Here is a 7,871-nt window from a genome sequence, read left to right as displayed (position 1 = left end):
CTAGACACTCGAGCGTTACACTCAAGCGTGTATCCTCGGGCCGACACCCTGGATACAATGGAGTCATCCCGTCTACCTTCATTTGCGCCAGCTTGGCTTTAGGTTTGGCGTTGCCCGTGTCCTTCAGGAGAAGCTCTTGAACATGAGGGTCCCGCAAGGCCGACGTAAGCGGCGTCTGCGTGCTCTCGGCATCTCCACCACCATCTCCTCCGGCATCATCATCTCCTTCATCGGCCTCTCCTTCCTCATGATGAACACCATGTTCGGGGGACTCTTCGTATTCTCGCCCGATGTCGGCCTCTTCTTCATGACCAACATTTGCCGCCGGCTCCTCGTTAAAGCCGAGCATGAAACCGCGCCTGAGTAGGTGTTCCTCCAGTTGTCCAGAATCAGGGTCGATCCACTGCCGGAGTCCGCATTTTCGACACGGACATCTTATCAGGGTCAAGTTGTTCCTAACCATGTCGGCCTTCGCGTTCACCTTGTATCTAATCACTTGTCCTTCCCTCATATGGACGACCATGGTTGACTGCGCGTCATACATATATAGAGCAAAAGAGAGTTAATTAGAACCACACACACCATGCACAAACACACATGCATGCATGATCGCCGGAAAATTTCGGCATGACCTATCCTAAAAGTAGGACATATGGCTAGTGCAAGAATTTGCCGAAATGGAAATGAATCAACATTTCGGCAAACATCCATGCCCCACACGCCGAAACAAACCAACAACACAAATAAGCTTCTTCGCAAGCAAACATTCAACCACAACACAAAGCTAAACACATATAAACATCATCGTCTCGCCACCGCAAACCGTCCGGGAGCGCGATAATCTTCACCTACAAAACATCCATACACCCAAAACATGGATCCAATAGTACTCAACCTCTCACAAATCTACCAATCATGGTGGAGCAAGAGGATGGGGTGGTGGAGAGAAAACAATGGACCATGCAAGAGGGAAAGTGGAGGAGGAGGGGAAGAGAATTGTGGTTTTTAGTACCCCTCTACAAGTTGGAGTGGCTTCCCCTCACAAATATGCCCACAAAATAGGCTTAGAGCTATCAACAAATGGAGGAAAGCATGACCAAAATGGAGTGGGAGAGAGGAGCAACACGAGCTGGTTGGAGGAGACAAGAATGAAAAGGGTGGTGGGTGGAAGAGAAGAGGGGGAAAGCTGTCCTAAAAGCCAGATCTACTGTGCACATTCTGTGGCGCATATGCTGATATGCGCCACAGAAACATGAACTTCTATGGCGCATATCAGCATATGCGCCATAGAACCTTGGTGGCGTGAGCCGGGGGGTGGTCCCCGCAGGATATTCTATGGCGTATGGAGCCACGTGCGCCACAGAAGTTTAAATTTCTGTGGCGCACATTGGTCCATGCGCCACAGAATATCCTTCGCCCATGTGCAGTGGTGGACCCCGCGTGGGCCCCACAAACTTTCTGTGGCGCACCGCCCATGGTGCGCCACAGAATGTCCATCTTCTGTGGCGCATGAGTCGGCACATGCGCCACAGAAACTTTGCATTTTTTGTGGCGCATGATAATAGTGCGCCACAGAAATATTTTTATGGCGCATGGGCACTTTGGTGCGCCACAGTTGTGGTTTCTACCAATAATGGTTTTCCTACTAGTGTACACAAAACATGGAGATCACAACTTGTGCACATGTTGGATCAACTCTCTCATTGGTCCCATCGGTCGCTCGACACGCCAACTTAGCACCTACATGCATAGTCCTCCCATTTGAGGGCTAACTTCACGCGCTCATTGCTCACCTTCTAGAGGCTTGGTTAATACTTCTTCAGCGAAGCCGTATGCAAGCCGCCTGAAGACGGCCCAATGGACCAAGAAATGCAAAATTAATGCACATGAATCCACATATTAGTATGTGCTAGATTAGTATTAGCTAAATGAAATTATATTTTGAAAATATGATCGAGATAGCCACTTACTCTTTCTTGTATGGCTTAAGGTGGAGTTTCTCCTCTTCTGTTTTTTGTAGGGGTGGGAGACTTGCTATCCCACGAACCCAGAACCTCCTCATCCTCCCTGACGGTGTCCCTCGGCATAGCTTTGTCTATGCATACGGCTTGGCTATGCGGACTATGGCCATCGACTTACCTCTAGCTATGTTGTTGTCCTTTCTATGCCTACGTTTTTTATTAGCCGTAGGCATCTAGAGGCTACGCTGATGGCCCCGACAAATGGACATCGACATAGTGTCTCTGGGGGGTTCAAAATGGGTAAAAAATGAATTGCCGACTTGGATATTATAATACTCCCTATGTTCCTAGATATAAAGTGTATAGTTTTTAAAAAAAAAACCAAGGATATAGGGTTTATTGCGTTGCACAACTTGTTTGGATAATTTTTTTCTTCTAAAAACTGCTCTATTTTCTCACATCAATTATTGAGGGATAATCCCATCCAAACCTAGTGTAATTTTTGCTCCATATGTGTTTCTTTAGTTTCTATGCCAAAAATTGTTCTGGGATATTATCAAGACGGATTGGTTGGAATTTTTTAAGGATCTACATTATTGCCAACTTGATCTTTATTCATCAATTTTGGGGAAATAATTTTGGTTTCTAAGGTTAATGAAGCAGAAAAAATCTATCAGTGCAGGCCAACATGTCTTCTTAGTGGTTGTTTTAAAATATTTACTAAAGTTGCTACAATAAGGCTCAATTCAGTGGATGACAATGTAGTACGCCCTACTCAGACATCTTTTATGCAAGGGGTATACATTCTAGAGTGAGGTTTTACCTTGCATGAAACTTTACATGAGTTGCATCATAAAAAGATGAATGATGCAATCTGAAAGATTTACTTTGATAAAGGTTATGATAAAGTTAAATGGTCTTCCCTTCAGTAGACACTCGGGATGAAAGGTTTTCAACCGAGTGGTGGGCTCTTATCCATAACTTTATTTTCGGAGGAAGTGTTTCAATCAAAGTCAACGATGACATTGGCAAATAATTCCAGACGGAGAAAGGTTTACAGCAAGGCCACCCATTCGCCCATGATATTTAACATTGTGGCTGATATGCTAGCTATTATTATAGAACGTGCAAAGGCTGATGGTCAAATTGAAGAGGTGGTTCCAAATCTTGTTGATGGCATACTTTCCATTCTTCAATATGTTGATGATATGATTCTACTTATGGAACATAACCTTGAGAAAGTAAGGAATCTGAAATTAATTTTATCAGCATTCGAGCAATTATCAGGGTTGAAAATTAATTTCCATAAAAGTGAAATTTTCTACTTCGGTGAAGCTAATGACGATGCCAAGCTATATGCTGATCTTTTAGGCTGTGGGATTGGTCAATTTCCTATTAGCTACCTAGGCATTCCAATCCATTATTGAAGGCTTACGAGGCTTACGATTGCTGAGTGGAAGCATGTCGAAGAGCGACTATAGAGGCGCCTTAGTAGTTGGAACGGCAAATTTCTATCCCTAGGTGGAAGACTGGTACTCATGAATATGAGTATTAACAAACATGGAACTGTATATGAGATTTCCTTCTTCCAGTGGCCTAAAGGAGTCTTATATCGGTTAAATTATATTCGATCAAGAATTTTTTGGCAAGGGGATAGAGAGAAGAAGAAATACCGGCTTACCAAGGGGAGTGTTGTCTGCCAGCGAAAGGACCAAGGTGGGCTAGGTGTTCATTACCTTCAGGTTAAAAACACAGCCCTAATAGGCAAATGGTTGGCAAATATGCTAACCCAGGATGGGGTCTGGCAAACAATACTTAAGAGAAAGTATGTTCGATCACAAGCGATCTCTCAGGTTCTCTGCAAACCTGGGGATTCTCACTTTTGGGCTGGCTTGATGGCATTGAAGAGAAAGTTCTTCCCTTTTTCTTCTTTCTCTATTAAAGATGAATCTGATATTAGGTTCTGGGAGGAGAAGTGGTGAGGTAATAGCATGCTCCAAGAACAATGTCCGCCTTTATATAACATTGTGCGCCACAAGGGTGACCTTATCAAAGGTGATGGTATCTAACCCACCCATCCTGACGTTCAGAAGAGATCTTATTGGACCTCGTCTGATAGCATAGAACGAATTGCTACATAGACTACCCGTCGTCCAACTATCACATGGGCCTGATGAATTTCACTGGACCCTCACGGAGAATGGAAATTCACTGTGGGTTCCTTGTATAATGTGTTGATCCGGACTTTACAACCAGTACTTAGAGCATCTCCAGTCGCGTCCCCCAAAGCGTCCCTCAAAGGGATTTGGGGAGCTCCGGACAAAAAAACCTTCCCAGCCGCGTCCCCCAAAGCCGCTTTTTGTCCGTCATGCCCCGATACGGTGTCCGGCGCCCCGAGCCTGTCACCGCCCCACAGGGGACGCTCCGGGCATGCCGGACACAACGAAAAGCGAGGCGGGCTCCCACATGTCGGCGACTATTTCCATAAACCGTTGGTTCGCCCCTTTTTTCTCGTCGCTCCTTCCCTCCCGCGCCTCCCACCCCTCCGTTGCCGCTGGATTTGCCGGCCGTTTCGACGTCTGATCACTTCTAAGAGTCAGCACCGTCGTCGCAGCTGGCACTCCCGCCGGTCGTTCCGCCGCCGCCGATTCGCCAGCGCGTCCAAGAACGCAGCATCAAATCCGCCCCACCTCCACGCACACAAGGTGCTCGACGAGTTGCCAGGTAGGCGCCATTGGCCATTGTTCGTTGCCTCGTATGCCGCGGCGCAATTTTAACCATTGATTTTGCTTCAGACATGGATAGCGACGACGAGATGCTTGCCCTGCTGCTGGAGGACAAGGAAGCCTTCGATGACTACCTCCGGGAGCATTTGTTGATCATCGCGTCCCTCCAGGATATGCTTGACGCCGAGGCGGAGAAGAGGAAGAGGTCGCGCCGTGGAGGATCATGGCCGGGGAGAAAGAAGTCCAAGCCCCAGCAGAGGATGGAGGGGCATATCATGCTGCACAACGACTACTTCGTAAATGATGCAACACATGCCGACAATTTTCAGCGCCGGTACAGGATGAGCAAGGGTCTGTTCATGAATATCCTCCACAGTGTTCGAGAGTTCGACCTCTACTTCAAGCTCAAGCACGACGATGTAGGCGTTATCGGGTTCTCGTCGATTCAGAAGTGCACCTCCGCCATGAGGATGCTTGCATACGGAGCACCTGCCGATACACAGGACGACTACCTTCGCATGAGTGAGTCTATTGCCATTGAGTACATGTACAAGTTTTGCCGAGCTGTAGTGGGAAAGTTTGTCAAATACTACCCTAGAGGGCCAACTGAGGAAGAGACTGCAAGAATCATGGCACAAAATGCTGCCAGTGGATTCCCTGGAATGCTTGGAATCATCGATTGCATGCACTGGTCATGGAAGAACTGCACGTTTGCTTGGCAAGGTATATACAAAGGGCATCATGGATATTGCAGTGTGGTGCTTGAAGCTGTGGCAGATTATGACCTGTGGATTTGGCATTCTTTCTTTGGCATGGCGGGATCACACAATGACATCAACGTGTTGCAGTAGTCTCCGGTGTTCAGCAGACTAGTGGAAGGGCATGCTCCACCATGCAACTATGAGATTAATGGCCACCAATATACCAATGCAAAGGCTATTATCTAGCCGATGGTATATATCCAAAATGGGCCACTTTTGTCAAAACAATCTCGAATCCATCAGGTCTAAAGAATTCCCACTTTGCTACGCGACAGGAGGCTTGTAGGAAGGATGTCGAGCGGGTATTTGGTGTGCTTCAAGCTCAATTTGCAATTGTCCAGTACCCTTCTCTAAGCTAGTCTCACGACCAAATGTGGGAGGTGATGCAGGCTTGTGTGATCATGCATAACATGATCATTGGGGATGACCGCAAGAATCATGCCAGGAGACATGTTGGTCCCTATGAGTGTCAGGGCCCTCTTGCGGAGGTTGATCATGAGTTGTCTGCAGATTTTGCTGATTTTCTCGCCATGCACGCAGAGATCCGTGACAACAATCTTCATGATCAACTTTAAGCTGATCTCGTTGAGCTTTTGTGGAGGATCAAAGGATTATCAACAAATGCTGCGGCACCTTGATCTAGCCATATTTATTACATTTGTTTAGTTGTTTTATTATTTGTTGTATTTTAATTTGAAAACAATCTCCGCAAACATATTTATTTGTATGCTATATTTGATAAATGGTTGTGTTTTCAAAAAGCCTTAAAAAGTTTGAGGGCGAAGTTTGGGGGACACGGCTGGGGAGCGACATCCCCAAACGTGGCACGAACAAAACACGTCCCCCAAACGCTCAACCCGGCACCATTTGGGGGACGCTTTAGGGGACGCGACTGGAGATGCTCTTAATTTTAAGAATTTACGGAGAATGAAGATACCATTGAAGACAAAGGTTACCGCATGGTACCTTCGTCGTGGGGTGATCCTTACTCAAGATAACCTTGCATAGCGCAATTGTTAGGGAAGTAAGAAGTGTGTTTTATGTCATCAAGATGAGACAATTAAATATGTATTCTTCCAATGCCACTTTGCTAGGTCTATGTGGTCAATCATCCAAATAGGTTAATTCTCCCTTGTACCCACCAACAAGTGTTGTTAATATTTTTGGCAATTGGCTTAATGGGGTGGATATAGGTTTCAAGTACTTATTAGGGTGGCAGCGCTTGCTGTTATTTGATCGTTTTGGCTATGTAGAAATGATAAAGTGTTTAATAGTAAAAAATCTTCTTTTAAGCAGGTTATCTACCACTGCAGTACTTTGCTCCGTTCATGGTCGTCTCTTCAGTGTGTGGACAACCGCAACTTGTTTACGGAGGCGTTTACACGGTTGGAGGATACGACAAGCGATTTATTACCCGCATGTGTTGCGGCATATTCTTAGGATTGGTCTGGTGCCACCTTAGGGGGAAGATGCAAAATCGTGGTGCTCTATGTATCGAAACGTCTTATTTACTTTTGCCTAGAGTTGTGTGCGGATGTGTGCATCCTATTTATACAAAGGCTAAGTGTAATGCATAAAACGTTTAAATAATAAAATGCTCTTTATTCACTACGGGAGAAAAGGCCTTTGCCATGCGGCACTTTGGACGGCAAAGGCTGCTATATGCACGGCAAAGGCTTTGCCGTGCGCGCACGCACGGCAACGGCTGCACGGCAAAGAAACCGACGGCAAAGCCAACGTTGCCGTGCGCGTCGCCGATCATTGCTAGTATTTTTTTCTTGTACAAACTTGTTTTGGACATTTATGCGCTGATGCACTACTATAGCCAATTGAAGAAGCTGTTGTCTGATTTTCCATGGGGTCATGTGCCTCGATAGTATCTCATTTGCCTTCATATCACTGTTCCTAGATGTTTGTGGAGCCAGAGTGAACATGCATCTATCACTGTGGCGATGTACGTCTCTCTGTAGTTTTGTAACGCTCTTAGTTTGGACCCAGTTAAAAGCAATGGCTATGAGCATGAAATCTACCCCCTACTCCGTGAGGAAGTGGTGGGAAGAAAGTGGCGTTTCCAAAAAAATGGGTGAAGTAAGATGTTTTTACGCTAGAATACTTTGTATGTTCTCTATGGAAGCCTTTGATTTGACACCTTAGGTGATCTCTAAAAGCGAAGACAAACTTCTGAAGTAAAGGAAGAGAGCCAAGGTACACACACACACGCGTACACGTGCAGGCTGTCCTCATTGCAGAAGGGGGAAAAGGAAAAGACAGACGCACACACACCTGCCGGCACAAACACAATTATGGCTCAATGAGCCACGTCGGTACGAACGAGCCCGCTGGCCCTAGCCCTCTGCACCAGTTTGTACACATGTGAAACCCTACCTCCATTTGATCCACTCTCATAATAACCTGGTCGCGCT

This window comes from Lolium rigidum, chromosome 3 (genome assembly GCF_022539505.1).
Source record: "Lolium rigidum isolate FL_2022 chromosome 3, APGP_CSIRO_Lrig_0.1, whole genome shotgun sequence".
Taxonomy (NCBI): domain Eukaryota; kingdom Viridiplantae; phylum Streptophyta; class Magnoliopsida; order Poales; family Poaceae; genus Lolium; species Lolium rigidum.
This window is presented reverse-complemented; position numbering follows the sequence as displayed.